At 37.9% G+C, this 17,156-nt stretch overlaps 1 protein-coding gene and 1 non-coding gene across 5 annotated transcripts in view; one reads left to right on the top strand and one right to left on the bottom strand.

Moving 5' to 3' along the window:
• Positions 1 to 17,156, bottom strand: part of MAGED1 (MAGE family member D1) — a 107,177-nt gene that overhangs the window by 19,829 nt on the left and 70,192 nt on the right. The gene's annotated exons all lie outside the window — the stretch shown is intronic.
• LOC123571464 (U6 spliceosomal RNA) lies at positions 10,740 to 10,845 on the top strand. Its single transcript, XR_006695624.1, has one exon. It is a non-coding gene; the product is annotated as a U6 spliceosomal RNA (small nuclear RNA).

Raw genomic sequence — 17,156 nt, 5'->3', positions numbered from 1 at the left:
GTGAAGAAAGAGTGGATTTATATTGAGGCTTTTTTTTTTTTGGTCTGTGCCCTTTGATGTTTCCAGTTTGCCAGTTTCTCTAGCATCTGGTCTAGGATGTACGCAGCAAAAAGAAAACACAGGGAACTTACCTCCATGTTGATTCCTTGGTTCCATGTTCCCTAGAGAATATATCATCTTCGTTTCAACTTTGTGGGTCTTGTTATGTTTTGTTTATATATTTTTTCCAGAGTTGGATAGGAAAAATACATCTACCCTGTCTACTACTTCTTTCTGGAAGTTCTCAATTCTCGTATTTTTTTTAATCTATTGTGATTTCTTAATGTACAATCGCATTATAAGAAAAAGAAATAATTTGATCACCTCTTTTACAATATGAATAGCACTTATTTGGTGGTGGTCTCTTATATGAGTTGCTAAAACATCAAGAGCAATATTGAGTAATAATCTAAATAAGTAACATCCCTTTCTTTTTCCTGAAGTGACTTTACCATTTTGCCTATCAGAATAATTATGGCTTTTGATAAGTAGTTTTTTAAAAATCATATTTAATAACTTCTTTCTCTCCCTATTTTACTTTGGATTATTCATAATGCCTCTCCCTGCCTTATTCCCCAGTCAAATCCATTACCTATTCTTGTTCCCATTTTAAGTACATTTTTATTCCATTCTATTATCTTTTTCTCTGTTTTCCACCATCTTGTTAGATGGGAGCATGAAGAGTGGGAGAAATTAGAAAGAAGGTCAAGTAAGAAAGAAAGGGACTGAAGAGGAAGAGAGGGAGGAAGAAAAGAAGAAAGAATATAACAGGAATAAGAAAAGATTAATAAAAATAGCAGCTGGAAGTAAATGGAATTAGGAAGATAAGGAAAAATAAGATAATGGAGAAATAACAGATACTAAGTTGGAGCAGAAAAAGCAAGAGGAGGCCGGGTGCGGTGGTTCATGCCTATAATCCCAGCACTTTGGGAGGCTGAGGCAGGTAGATCACCTGAGGTCAGGAGTTCGAGACCAGCCTGGCCAACATGGTGAAACCCAGTCTCTACTGAAAATACAAAAAATTAGCTGGGCGTGGTGGCAAGTGCCTGTAATCCCAGCTACTCGGGAGGCTGAGGTAGGAAAATCGCGTCTACTCAGGAGGCAGAGGTTACAGTGAGCCAAGATCTCACCATTGCACTCCAGCCTGGGCAACGAGAGTGAAACTCCGTCTCAAAAAAAAAAAAAAAAAGAAAAAGAAAAAGAAAAAAGCAAGAGGAAAGAGAAGAGGATGTAAGGTAGAAGAGCATGAGAGGGAGTGGGGAGTATATAGAGGGGTGGTATGGACAGAATGTTTGTGGCCTCACCAAATTCAGATGTTGAAACCTAAATTCTCAGTGTGACTGTACTGGAGATGGGACCTTTGGGAGGTAATTAGGTCATATGGGTAGAGCCCTCATAATGAGATTAATGACCTTATAAGAAGGAAAAGGAGAAAGCTTGCTTCCTCGGTCTGCTCTCCACCTTGTGAGGACACAAGAAGAAGATGGCTATCTGCAAACCAGGAAAAAGAGGGCCCTCAACAGACAGCAGATCTGCCAGCCTCCAGAATGGTGGGAAGTAGATTTCTATTGTTTAAGCCACCCAGTCTATGGTAGTCAGTTATAGCAGCCCAAACTGACTAAGACAAGAGGTTAAGGAGTAGATAAGGAGGGATGAAAAATAAACGAGGAGAGGGGTAAAAAAGAGGAAGGAGGGAGTAGAGGAAATAACCAGGGAGAAAAGAGAAGTATTTGAAATAAGAGGGCCAGGGACAGGACGAAGAAGAAATGAAGTAGAATCACATTTCACCAGTGACAGTGATTTCGTTCTGCAGAGAAGTTGTCCTCTCTTCTTCTCAGATTCTCAGTTCCCTTTATGTTGGTACCCACCAACATGCCAGAGGTCATTTCTCACATCTCACTCTGGCCTTGAGGTAAGACCACTGTGGTTTTTTACTATAAGAGACATACACCCCAAGTTTTGAGTAGATAAATTTGTTTGAGATACTCAGTGTTTATCACACACGTTCTGTTGATGATTGTTCTGCAGGTATGGGTATTATCTGACAAACTCCGGTATGCAGGATATGTAAGTTATTTTCTCTGCAACTCAACATAAATTCTATGTCAAGTTTCCATTCCACTGAGTGGTGGAAACTTAATCTCCAGCAGTATGGAGTCCCCCTCTCACTCTCTGCTTTGGGGTTGTATTTAAGTTCTACGATGTTAAATAGTGTCAAAACATCAGGATGGGGAACATATGTTGGGTGTCATGTATCCATGTTGGCATACATGTCATATTTGTTCACCAATGTCTGTTCAAGCAGGTAGTTGTTGAGTGAGCTTCATTCTTTACTGTAAAGCTGCTTTGGGTCCAACTCTCTCTTTGGGTATCATATATCACTCATATATGTGGAAAACATTCTGCTGTTCCTATGATATGCTGAGGTCTGTTAATCTCTGTGAGGCTGTCTTTGTCTCACATATACTCCCATAATACCCTCAGCTGAGGGAAACCACATGAAGAGGCTACAAATAATTATAGACACCACACAGACAATTCTGTTTTGTAATCTTGTCCTCTCTGGCCTTAGCCAGAAGGTGAGACACAAGAACACATTGCTTAAGGATCTTACAAACCTATCTGGCATTTCTTCCCATCCCTAGAATATGGGGCTTACAGTTCCTCCTTTTTAAGGAACCCACAATATCTACTGACTCTATGCTTCCCCATGCCTTTCTTCCACCACAGAATCAATGTGAGGCTGGAGGCACCAACAACCAGAAAAAAAAAACTGGACAAACTAAAAATCAACCACTTTTTTGGACCTGTCATAGAAATGAAATTTCAGGGCAAATCATCTCCCTAAAATCTTGATGGATAGGCAAATCTGGAGTCACATATGCATAACTGGAACATCAGATGGAGAAGAGAAAGAGAATAGAGCAGAAGAAATATCAAATAATGGCTAAGAATTTTCCAAAATTAATGACAGACACCAAATTACAGATCCAGGAAGCTCAGAGAACACCAAATATCTTACTTATAATAGAACAAGAATAAAAATTACAGCAGCTTTCATCAGAAACCATGCAAGCAATAAGAGTAAAGTGAAATATTTAAAGTGTTAAAAGAAAAATGACTACCACCCTAGATTTCTACATATAGAAAAAGATCTTTCAAAAGTAAAGGAGAAGGAAAAAAAAAGTAAAGGAGAAGTAAAGACATTCTCAGATGAACAAAAATGGAATGAATTGATCACCAATAGTCCTGCTCTGCAAGAAATATTAGAAGATTTTCTTCAGGCAGAAAGAAAATGATATAGGGCAGAACTTGGAAGTACATAAAGAAAGGGAGAGCACTGGAGAAGGAATAAATGAAGCTTTCCTTCAAAGAGGAAATCAAATCTCCAATTACAGAATATTTGAGGATGCTGTAATTAAAGGAAATTTATGTATCTTTCCATTATAAAGACAGCTATATGCAATTAACAAGAGAAATATCTTAAACATAAAGATACAGCAAACATGAAAATAAAAGGATGGAATAAGCTATTACATGCAAATAATAAAAAGATGATGTATTAATATCATAGTACTTTAAAGCAAAATATAATAAAAACAAAATCATAGCATGAGATTATAACACCCCTAAGTAAAGGGTAGAATAACCATATGAAATAATGGGTCCTTCTTGAAGCCTCTACATTGATAATATACACTGAGGCCCAAACATAAAGCTATATGGTGCCTCAGAATAAACACTTCAGAATTCTTAAATCCCTCATCCATGTTTTCTAGACTTGAGTCAACTTGATTTTATCTTCTTTATTTATACATGTATAAGAATTTTAAAACATTTTAAAAGTATACCTAGTAAAGTACTACACATTGTGATAAGTTCTGGAGAAATAATGACAGCAAAAATACATGTATTACCTGCTTTCAAGGATTAATGGATCTGAGTCCAGTCAGATTTCCACAACTTTAAGAAAGTTGGCTGAATTTCTAATGCCAATTTGCATCATAAGAGCAGGCAAAGTGACATCTTAGGATTATATCAAATGCATTCCTATGGCTTCAGTATGTATTTAACAATAATGAATGACATTCGAACTCTGCTGGAACGACCATCCATGATTACTACATTCATAGAGTTCATCGCTGCTAACAAATTGTGATGTTAATAAGATCTGAAGCTTGGCTAAAGGCTCTTCAATGTTCTTCACATGGTTTCTCACCATCGGAGGCTTTCTTGGTGACTTGTAATCTCTTATAGACTTAAATAGGTTACACCTTCCTTCATATTGCACAATTCCCTTCCAGTTAATTCCTCACCCCCATCACCACAGCAACTCACATTCCATTAATAAGCAGAAGGTTATCAGAAGAGACAAGGGAAGGAAGCCTGCAAGTAGAACCCCAATGCACAGTTTGGGAATGTTTGTTTGGTACTGCATCAGATGACCTTACCATGTGAGCTTTTGGTATCTTGTGACATAGAGTCCCTCTTTCATTTGCACTGGAAAATTTCAAGACATATCTGAATGCTCTCAGACACCTGGGATATGATTTAGTGCCATATGTATCCTCAATGTTCAGCATCAATATAAACCTCATAAACCACTTAATTTGGAAATCATGGAACATTAACAACAATTAAAACAGATATGTAGCTGGACTCAGAAAAGTCATGAGTTCAGCTACACAGTATGACATTTCCTAATTTCATTTTATAAAAGAAAAATCACCTGAAAAACGTTGGGAAAATGGTCCAAACCAAGTCTAACATCACAAACACACATGCACAGTTGTAATTAATATACTACATCTGAGACTCTTTTTTGTATATAATGTTTTATCACAATTATCTTAGCATAACATTTTCTATGACATTGAAAAGTCTTTGCAAAATTCTTTATGATAACGTGTAATATCCCATCATATAAACTTACCTACTTGACCAAGTAACAAAAATCTTGTTTCCATTTATTTTTGTTCACTAGATTATCATTGTGGTGATTTTCCCCCAACAAACCTCTGTGCATACCTCCAATTATTTCCCTATGGTATATTATTAGAAATGGAATTACTAGTTCAAAGGGGTATGAACTATTTTAAGGCTGTTATTCAATAATACCAAAATGCTTTCCAGAAAGGTTTTTGTCAACACTAGTAATGCAGAAGAGTTCTCACATACCTTTAATAGTGCTGAACATTTGCTTTAAAAATCTTTGCCCTTTTGATAGACAAAATGATGTTTAATTGATTCAAACTGTATTTATTATTATTATTAATGATGGGAAGATACTCTCAGTGTTTCTTAATCATTTGTATTTTGCTGTGAGAGTTCTTTGTACATCAAGGTTATTAACCTTGTATCTGTCACACTTGTTGCAAATGCTTGGTGCCTTGCCTCTTAGTCTTATTTATGAATTCCTGATCTAGGAAAAAATGCAATCTATGACTTTCTTTTCCACTATCATTTTCTCCTTTTAAAAAAATGCTAGGGATGTCCTTTGCTATTGAAAAGCCAAATAAGTATTCCTTTTACTAGAAAACAATTCAGAAATGTATATTTAGAGCCTAAAATATATCTATACTTTCTTAGTAATTTACCTTTAAAGACTATGCTTTAAATTGGGAGTGATAAAAAATCTGATTTAGATGTTTTTAATGACAGAAGCATGCTTCTATTGTAATATTAAATGAGAAAAGATAATACAAATTTAGCAGGTTATTGAATTGAACTTTCACCCTTTCCTCACAATTTTGGTTAAAGCCATATAGCCTTTAAAAAAAAAAAAAACAATAAAGTAAAGAAAAGAAAAAGTTACCCAGTACCTCCACATTCTAAAGAGAACATCCCAGGAGATCTGAGCACAATCCTACAGGCCTTACATGGGGAGAGCACACTAGTCATGCTACTGGTATTCATTCCATTCCTTTTCAGCCCATATGTACTCAGAAAGCTAGAAAGAATTAGATAAGAATTTACAGTGTTGTGAGTCCTTGGCTTGGGAAAGAGTGTTTTCCTCTCTCTTGAGGAAGGAGAGGGGCATGCAACTCCCTCACCAAAGTCGTGTGAGGAGGAATCCAAAGGAATCACTTACACAGATTGGGGGAGTCTGCATGGGATAAGAACAGAGTGGAGTATCACATTTTTTATATTCAACAGTTTCTCTCCAGGTTGAAATTTCTCATGATTACTCAGGTTTGATTTGTTCCTAAAGGCTTTTTTCCACTGACTGCATTCCTATGGCTTCAGTATATATTTAACAATAATGAATGACATTTGAACTCTAGTTGAAAGACCATCCACAAAGTCAAGTGAATGTGAAAAGAAAAAAAAAGAAAGACCATCCATGAAAACTATATTCATAGAGTTTATCTCTGCTAATGAATTATCTGATGTTAATAAGATCTGAAGCTTGGCCAAAGGCTCTTCAATGCTCTTCACACATTTTCTCACCATCATGGCCTTTTCTTGCTGATTTATAGTCTCTGAAATTAGTCTGAAGCTATGGTCATGTGACCCACACTATGGGTGTGAGTGTGGGCTTGTCCTATGTATGCTTTCATCCTCCCGTAGGATGTCTGAGATTAGAGCACAATTACTCTAACACTTAGTATGTCTTGGAAGCCCCCTGGCTGGGAACCAATCCTGTGAATATCTACCCCAAGCCTTAAACATCTATCCTTTAAAAGAAGGTTAATCTCCTTTTCTAACTTGTCTTTATGCTCAGAAGTTTCTTGTGATTAGAGTAATGAGGAGTTATCCTTGTAATACATGGCCACATTCCTCTGTGACCCAAATTGTTCCTCAGATCCCTGATTTTGAATACATTTCTTATTCTCAGGCTCTTCTCATTTGATAAAAAAAAAATTATAACTGTCACTCATTTGTGATACTTGGCAGTAATGAGAAGGTCAAACAACTGTAAAAGAAAAGAAAATAATTATCTAACAGGTCTCTGCCATATAACTTCCTAAGAGGCAAGCTGGGGACAGGATTTTGCCCTCCAACCTGACAAAAAACACTTAAGAATGGACAGAAAATATGAAATAATGGTCTTTCAAGACACCGAACATTAGGCAATGAAGAACAGTAATCCCTGAGAGATGAGGAAAAAAGAAGTGAGCACTTACTGCTTGAGAGGTTCCAGTTTGTGGAGCAGCAAGGGAGAATGTAGTCAGAATCCAGGGGATTCCCTGAATTCTGGGGTGACAGAGATGAGAGACCAGAAAGACCAAGGTAGCTAGAGTTCACAGAGCAGAGTACCCAAAAAGAGAGAGGTACACAGGGAGAACACTGGAGATCTTTGAAGGATTGCCATTAAGTATTAGACAGAGTACTGATCAGTGAATTCATAAAAGGAAATTGCCTGAGGCTGGGGAAAGAGTCACCTGAGAGGATTAAAGGGAACAAGTGCCAGAAGCTCGAACAGGTTTGGGGACCATGCTGTTCTCACCAGCTAAAGTGGAAAACTTCCTAATTCATGTGGCATGGGATACTCAGATGGGTCTTGCCTCATCAGTCAGGGATAATTAGCTTTATGCAAAAAAAACTGCTGTGGTCCTGCCTAACAAATCATAAAAGCAAGACTAAAAAAGATCTAACTGTTTCCAAAGAACTGCATTTCAGAACAAAGCACAGGTAGCTTTGTAGGAATATAAAAATATCTAGCACCAAAAGACAAAACTTCAACAAAATTTTACCAAAAGGTAAAATTCCAATTGCCTGGCATCAAATTAAACAAACAAACAAACAAAAAACACAGGCATACGAAGAAGCAGAAAAATAGGATCCATCTTGAGGAGAAAAATCAATCAATCCAAATTTACCCAGAACTTACATATTTAATAGATGTTATAACTAGCAGGTAAGCACATTAAAAGCCATCATAACTATATTCCATGTGTCCAAAAACTTAGAGGAAAGAATGGTCATGTTAAGTAAAAACATGAGATCTATTTATTAAGGCCAAGTCATACATCTAGATATAAAAACTATATTTGAGAAGAAAAAAATACTAGAAGATATTTATTACTAAATATTAGTGAACTTGAAGACATAATAGAAAAGATTCTAAATGAAATAAAATACATTTTAAAAGATAACAGAGCATAAGTCCCTTTGTTCATGCTGTTTCCTCTTCTGGAAACACTTTTACCCCATCCCACCCACAGATCCTTCAACCAATGAATTCTGAATCTGTCTTCTGGTTTCATCTCCATCATTACTTCCTCCCTGCTTTTACTTCCCTGATTAGGTAAAGACCTCTTTTAACCTATCCACAGAACCATGTACTTCCCCTCCATAGCACTTACCAGAGTGACAACTTCACAAATATTTGTGTCTGCGATTACTGTCTATCTTCCTCACAAGACAGTAGCTTTATGAGGGCAGAGACAATATGTCTATTTTTGCTTACCATGATATCCTCCAGCATCTCAAACTCTGCCAGTCATATCCCATCTGTATCTAGCACCTTTGTGATTTTCATCTATTAATTATACTCTCTCTCCCAAATCTTCAACCTCTCCTTCTCTACTGGTTATATCCTACCAACATCCCCTTTTCCTTACTAGGAAATTGTTTTTTCTTACCATGTTCTCTCAGCTACAGATAGTGGTGGCTATGTGTCACAGTTCTTTCCCATGGGATGTATTTGGCAGTCATTGGATAGGATTTTTGGGAAAGCTCTGTAAAAGGAGACTACTAATTCCACTGACAAGGTATTTTTGCCCTCTCCTCTTCCTCATTCTTTCTACCTGAAACATAAAAATGATGGCCAGAGTTGCAGCAGGCATCCTTCAACCAGAAGGCACCTGGAAGATGACAGCTATACACCAAGGACCATGGAACAAAAAAAATACATAAGGGGACTGAGACACTGATAAAATTCTGAAGGTCCTGGGCTTGTTTCAGGTGAAGAAAAGATATCCCTTAATTATTTTAAGCAACTCATTTTTAGGTCTTTGTTACTCACATCCAAAGGATATTCCAAATACCCATCCTAAAACATGAGATGCCCCTATCCCAACTTCTCTCTCTCTCTCTCTCTCTCTCTCTCTCTCACACACACACACACACACACACAGTCTGACACACTAACTCATTCACACGACTCTCTCTGACTCATGATTATGACTATGACTTATGAAGTATGATCTCCACATATTGTCCCAGTTCTCCAAACTATCATATTCACACTTTACCCTTCAATCCTGCTGATATGGTTTGGCTCTGTGTCCCCACCCATATCCCATCTCAAATTGTAATGCTCATAATCCCCACATGTCAAGGGAGGGACCAGGTGGGAGGTGATTGGATCATGGAGTCACTTTCCCTTATGCTGTTCTCCTGATAGTGAGTGAGTTCTCATGAGATCTGATGGTTTTATAAGGCAGTTTTCCCTACTCTTGCTCCCTCTCTCTCACCTGCTGCCATGCAAGACGTGCCTCTTCCCCTTCCACCATGATTGTAAGTTTTCTGAGCCCTCCCAAGCCATGCAGAACTGAGTCAACTAAACCCTCTTTCTTTTTATGTATTTTTATTTTTTGACAATGAAAGAAAGCAAGTTTATTTGAGCAACAGTGTACAGCCAAGTGACTGTTCCATAGACAGAGCAGGGCCACCCCATAGGCAGATTGGTCCAGAGTAGCACTTGTGGATTGCTGGCTACCTATATTTATACCCATTCTTAATTATGTGCTAAATAAGGGGTGGGTTATTCACAAACGGGAGTATGGAAAAAGGGAAGAGAGTTCCCAGAATTATATAAGATAACTTCCAGGTCATTGCCATGGCATTTGTAAAATGTCATGGTACTGGTAGAAGTGTCTTATGCAAGTGCATTATAATTGCTGGTCCTACCCAGCTTTGGCCAGTTTCTTTGCTACATACCATTTAGATAGACAGGGTCCTGACCAGTGCTCAGAAAACAAGACCTGCTGATCACCTACCTCAAAACAAACCAAAACATTAATTGTGAGAATATTCTAGAAAGACAAGTTGTTAAGAAAGAAGATACTGTAAAGACTCAAACAGAAATGTAACATAACATGTAAAGAATGAAATAAGAAAATAGCAAGGAAATATAGCAAAGATGCTAAATCGGTGTAAGTTAAGAGTTAAATGAACCCAGAGAACAAACGATAAAGTCCTTTAGAAAGCACTATGATGGAAAGAATGGGGTGTTCCTGGTGGAAGGCCTGGCATAGGTAATGTTTTGTTAGCTTTCCAAAAAGATTAAAAGATTATGCCCAAAATATTCCCTTGAGAAGTGGCAGGTGTAAGAGGACTCTGGAAATCAGTGCAGTAATCCAGCTTCCAAAAAATAATTTTTAAAAAGGAGTCTCTTCTTGAGGAGAAATGGAGATCCAAAACAGATGTTCGAGCACATCAGAGGCCCCTACTGTTCTGCATCTCCAGAGGCAGAATCTTATGCAGTCTGGGCTCCCGTTGTCACCGAGGCCATTAAGCCATCTCTGAGCACCTGCTGGGGGGCCACACACAGCCTGAACCCTCTCCAGGAGTGTGCTGCCAAGCACTGGAGAGATTTAGTTTTGTTTTATTCTTATCATGATCATGTTTTATTAATTTATATCTTTCATTCCTCTATAACAAGAGGTCCATTTGTCATCTGTGAAATACCTTAAGCCAGACCTATACTGTTTTCACATACCATGTAATATTTGATATGATTAAGAAAAGTCGTGCTTGCTTTGACAGCACAAACGCTAAAATTGGAACGGTGCAGAGATTAGCACATGGCCCCTGTACAAAGACGACACACAAATTCATGAAGCATAAAAAAGAAAGAAAAGAAAAGCAGTAAACTGGTGAGTTAACAGTTAACTGGAAAGGTATCACTTTGAAGGCAATCCAATGTATTACCCTTCTACATATCAACCTTACCACCTGATTCTAAATTTAAATATTTGTGCTGTTTACCAACAGGAAATTACAACTCCATTTACATGTGCCTCTGGGGAAAGAGCATGCAAAGAATGGTCACATCTTTATATATGCAAGGCAAATATCTGGAACAAAACAAAACAATTCTGGAATCCCACATGACATTAATATTTTAGGAATAGAGCACAAGATCCCCAAAGAACACACACACACACACACACCCCACATTATAGAAAAAGAAATCACATACACATCAATTTTGAGTAAGATACAGCAATATATCTCAAACTACTTGTGCAAAACCAGTTGTTTTTTTGTTCGTTTTAATTCATTTCAATCAATACTTTCGTGAAATAAGAGTTTGTTTCTAGAAAAACTGATATTACAGTAAATTATAATACGAAATACAAGCCTCGCTCTTTAAATTATTGATTCAGCATAAATAAAATCACTCTAAAATTGCAGTAAAAGTTCCCAAACACTTAGGCTAAGTTCTGTATTTAGTTCATGGTAGACTAGATCACCAACCCACACTTGTCCAAGGACGATATTTTTAATACACTGAGACAAAGCGTCTAAAAATGGATATCTTAGCCCAGCACGGTGGCTCACCCTCCTAGTCTCAGCTACTCAGGAGGCTGAGGCAGGAGGATCCCCCGACCCCAGGAGTTTAGGCTGCAGTGAACTATGATAGCGCCACTGCACCCCAGCCTGGGCACCAGAGAAAGACTCCATCTCTTTTTTTGTTTTGTTTTGTTTTGAGACAGGGTGTTGCTCTGTCACCCAGGCTGGAGTTCAGTGGCGCAATCTTGGCTCATTGCAACCTCCGTCTCCTGGGTTCAAGCGATTCTCCCACCTCAGCCTCCCAAGCACTGGGACCACAGGTGCCCACCACCACACCGGTCTAATTTTTGGTTTGTGTGTGTGTGTGTGTGTGTGTAGAGACAGGGTTTCGCCATGTTGCCCAGGCCGATCTCGAACTCCTGAGCTCAAGCGATCCGCCCGCTTCGGCCTCCCAAACTGCTGGAATCACAGACATGAGCCACCGCGCCTGGCACATACCCTGTCTCTTAAAAAAAAAATTAAAAATTAAAAAATCATAAAAATGGAGATCTTCCAGGCCAGGAGCAGTGGCTCACGCCTGCAATCCCAGCACCCTAAACCCTCTTTCTTTTTAATAAATTATCCAGTCTCAGATAACTCTTTATAGCAGTGTGAAAATGGATTAATATGCCCACTAACATGTCTCTATCGCTACCATTTCCACACATACTCTGTCCTATCCTGTACTATCATAAATAAAATGTCTTTAGACCAGAACAGATACAGTACCCATGATACCCACTGTCAAATACAACTAACTTAAATCAATCCCCATTATCATACACACCATCCCCATCTCTCACATAGTCACACCCCAATTAATCCCTACACTACACCCTTACGCAGTAACTAGCCACACCCACTATCATACACACAGTCCATGTCTCCATTATCAAACTTGTATCATCCTCCAAATCTCCTTCCACACATTCTCATACCACCTCCATTTCATACATACTCACAACCAATAACCACATCAGCTCTGCTCTCACACACATATATTCCCCATTCCTCACTGACACTCAGAAACTCTGTGCATTTTCCCATCATATACTTTATCAACAACCCTATTCAGACCCTCATGATTTCCCCACTCCAATCACATTTTCATCGACTGTGATTACCCGTGCTCACTGTATCCACCTGTCCTCACAGAGACACACTTCTCATTTTCCCCAGCACACACAGACACACAGACATACACTAACCTTCTCACCTCCATCATGTACCCATCTTCCATAATGACATTACACTTGCCCCATTCCATCCTCCCTCTACTTCAACATGTCCCATCCACATTTTCACACAATGATCCCAGTGTCCCATCATCCCGTCCTCTCCCTCCCCATTCTCTCGAACAACCATATGCACACACATGCACAATTCTTGTCTTTCACATACACTGTGACCGTAACTACCACTGTCACATACATTCTGATCTCTTTCTGTCACTGTCACTCACATTGCCTCTGTCTTCATGATCACAATGATTTCATACCATCCTCACACTGTCCCCATTGACACCATTATCACACATACTTTGGCCACGTACCTCCACTACCTCACTATCACACAATACTCTCCCTATCTCTCCATCAAACATATGACCCACATCACTTAGGATTTTATACCTGTGGTGCCCATTCCCTGCTATCTCATTTTCCTTCTCTCTTTTCTTTCCTCTCCTCTCCTTTCTTCTCCCCCACTCCTATCTTACTCTCTCATACACACACACACACACACACACACACACACTTTCCTGATATGTGGATCTTACATCAATCCAGATATAATAGAGAAGCTTCTCACTTGAAGCCTCATTGCAGAGTTCTAGTAGGTGTTAAGTGGAGAAACATATCATGCTCTAAATGTACAATGTTTGGTGTTCCCATTGGTAGAGAGTGGTGAATGGATTCCTTTTGGTACATCTGCCTTTAAGAAGCATTTCTTCATGTTTTGTTATAGCATTTAGATGGGGTTTTAAAATATTCTATTGATATGTCATTAATATGATATTCTGTAGTTGAGCTATTTGTACTACAGTCTTCCTAAAATATCCTAATACCTTTCGTGTCACAGCAAAATTATGGTATTTTTGGTCCCGAAGAGATAGACAAGTTCAAGCACATGGCGATACTGAATATATCACTGAGCTGTGTTAGAGGGAACACTTAATCTTTACTTCTCATGTTTCCAAGTGGAAGAACTTCAAACAGACTAACACTTCTGCTTTTCTGTCCACAGAAGGAGGAATGAGTTATATGACTAGTATGTTTGGAAGAAACATCTAAGTATGCTTGTGTGATGGTTAATACTGAGTATCAACTTGATTGAAGGATACAAAGTATTGATCCTGGGTGTGTCTGTGAGGGTGTTGCCAAAAGAGATTAACATTTGAGTCAGTGGGCTGGGGAAGGCAAATATACCCTTCATCTGGTGGGCACAATCTAATCAGCTGCCAGCAAATATAAAGCAGGCAGAAAAACGTCAGAAGGAGAGACAGGCCTAGCCTCCCAGCCTATATCTTTCTCTCATGCTGGATGCTTCCTGCCCTTGAACATTGAACTACACGTTCTTCAGTTTTGGGACTCGGATTGACTCTTCTTGCTCCTCAGCTTGCAGATAGCCTATTGTGAGACCTTATGATCATGTAAGTTAATACTTAATAAGCTCCCCTTTATTTTTATGTGTATATATAGTTCTGTCCCTCTAGAGAACCCTGACTAATACAGCTTGGCTGGGGCTCTTGCTCTCTGCCCTTCGTCTACATGCTTACAGATAACATATCATGCATCAAGTGGCCCACTTTTGGCCCAGAGCCTTGTGGTTTTTTAGCATTGCTTATGGTGGTCTAGGTAAATCTGCTTAATTCTGGGCCCAATATTAAGAAGTCCACATTAAAGCCATATTCTCTGAAGTGTTATCAGTAATAAAGATGATGTTTTGAGTTCCATTTACCTGATTTCTACATCTTTCAATTTCAATTGTTTCTGAACCTAGTCAGGGAAGATGAGTGCTATTTATTAATCCCTCACAACTCCCACACAATGGATCAATGAAATCATATAAATTCTCTTTACTCATGTTATCCATGTTTTACCACAAACAGGTTTCTAGGTGGAGTTTGTTTTTGATTAGCATTACCAGCAAACACTGATACAAATTAACATCAAGTCTAAACAAGGATATTGCATTGCCACTACCCCAGATTCCTCTTTTCCCTGAACTAGGAATTCAAATTCTGAATGGGTAGAGTTACCATGGTACAGTAGGTGAAAATTAATCAAGAGTAGAAAACACTCTTTGATTAAAAACTTTATAATTTAGTCTTACAGAATGCTCTTGTTAAAAACAGATTATGTAGAATTACATCTAACAGTCATTTTTGCTCTTTCTTTTTTCTTTTTGCCAGCTAGCTTTGTATTAGCTTTTGAGCCCTTGCATATAAACTTAAATACTGTGCTTGTCTGCTCTCAGTGAAAGAACAATATTTCAGAGTGCAATTTGTGTCCAAGGCGACTAGGCCTAAATATTGAAATTTTCACAGTTTTATCCGGGGACAATCAGTGTTGTAAAGAAATGGCAACTTTTCGCTGGAAATAAAGCAGTGTGAAGATCAGAATTCACATGTGACCTCTTTTGCATAGTAACACCATTCATATCTGCACATAGTTGATATTCTAGCAGTACTGACTCAAATACATTCCAATCTACATCAAGGCCCACAAAGTGATCACTAATTAATAAAAACAAACATTAAAAAGTTTCAGCAGTCAGAGAGAAAGAAAACAAAGCTATTAGACAAGATATGTAAAAACTGACTAAAAAGTAATAAGAACACCTGAGGAAAATGCAGCACATACACACAAAAACTTTCTAGAGCTCAAAGCTTTAAAAACAAACTCTATATTAGTCCATTCTCACACTGCTATAAAGAAATTCCTGAGACTGCATAATTTACAAAGAAAAGAGGTTTAATTAGTTCATGTCTCCACAGGCTGTACAGGAAGCTTGGCTGGGGAGGCCTCGGGAAACTCACAATCATGGCAGAAGGTGAAGGGGAAGCAGGCACATCTTACATGGCTAGAGCAGGAGGAAGAGAGAGAAGGGTGGAGGTGCTACACACTTTTAAATAACCAGATCTCGTGAGAACTCACTATCATGAGAATAGCAAAGGGGAAATCTGCCCTCTTGAACCAATTACCTCCCACCAGGCCTCTCTTCCAACATTAGGGACCACAATTCAACATGAGATTTGGGTGGGGACACAAATCCAAACTGTATCAAATTCCAATTAAACAATAAAATGAAAAATGATGTCAATGATGAGCCCTGAATTACTTGACTAGAAAATCAAGTGCAAGATTTATATCAAGGTACTCAGCAAAAAAATCCATAAAGCAATAGATTCAATGAGATACAAGACAAGATATTTAGAGGATAGTGTCAATGAATCTAAAATGTGAATATGGGAGATGGATGGGGAGTTAAAGGAGAAAAGAAATAGAAGGAAGAGAGGCAATACTTAACTAAATGATAGAAGAAAATTTCTCTAACCTAAAGAAAGGGCTACCTGAATTCCAGACTGAGTGCCTGTTCATCCATCCATTCACTAATTTATGTATTCATACGTTAATTTAATCAACTCATCTAATGAGGACTTATTACACAGCCAGCACTATTCCAAGCACTTGGGGTATATCAGTGAACAAAACAGACAAAAATCCCTGTCTTTGTGGAGCTTACATTCTAAGATATACTCAGCACACCCTGATTAAATTCTTGAATTCAAGGAAACAGGAAAAAAATTACAATCTTAAAGAGAAAGAGAAACAAAATTCAGAAATTTTCAATGATAAAAACTCTCAACAAATTAGGTATAAGAGGAATGTACCCAAAAGCAGTAAAGGCTGTATATCACAAGCCCATGGCTAACAACATACTCAATGGTGAAAAGTTGTAAGCTTTTCCTCTAAGATTATGAACAACACAAGGATGCCTACTCTCACCATTCCTATTCATCATAGTATTGGAAGCCCTAACCAGAGCAATTAGTCAAGAAAAGGAAATAAAATGCATCCAAATTGGAAAGGAAGAAATGAAATTATATCTGTTTGCAGATGACATGATTGTATATACAGAAAAACCTAAGGACTCCATAAAACAAACTGTTAGAACTAATAACTGAATTAAGTTACATAATATACTATCAGCATAGAAAAATCAATAGCATTTCTATGTAATAACAGTAAATAATCCAAAAGGGATATTAAGAAAATAATCCTATTTATAATAACATCAAAACCAATAAAACACTTAGGAATAAATTTAACCAAGGAGGTAAAAGATCTGTACACTGAAAACTACAAAACAATAATAGAAGAAATTGAAAAAGACACAAATAAATTCAAAAGTTTTCTGTGTTCATGGACTGGAAGAATTAATATTGTCAAAATGTCCATGCTAACTAAAGCAATCTGCAGATTCAATAAAACCCCTATTAATAACTAAAAGCAATCTTGAATAAGAACAAAGTCAGAGGCATCGTACTTCCTGATTTCAAATTATGTTACAAAGCTATAGTAATCAAAACAACATAGTACTGGCATAAA

The sequence above is a fragment of the Macaca fascicularis genome, chromosome X, assembly GCF_037993035.2.
Source record: "Macaca fascicularis isolate 582-1 chromosome X, T2T-MFA8v1.1".
NCBI lineage: Eukaryota > Metazoa > Chordata > Mammalia > Primates > Cercopithecidae > Macaca > Macaca fascicularis.
Note: the sequence above shows the minus strand (reverse complement) of the source record. Positions and strands in the feature narration are given on the sequence as shown.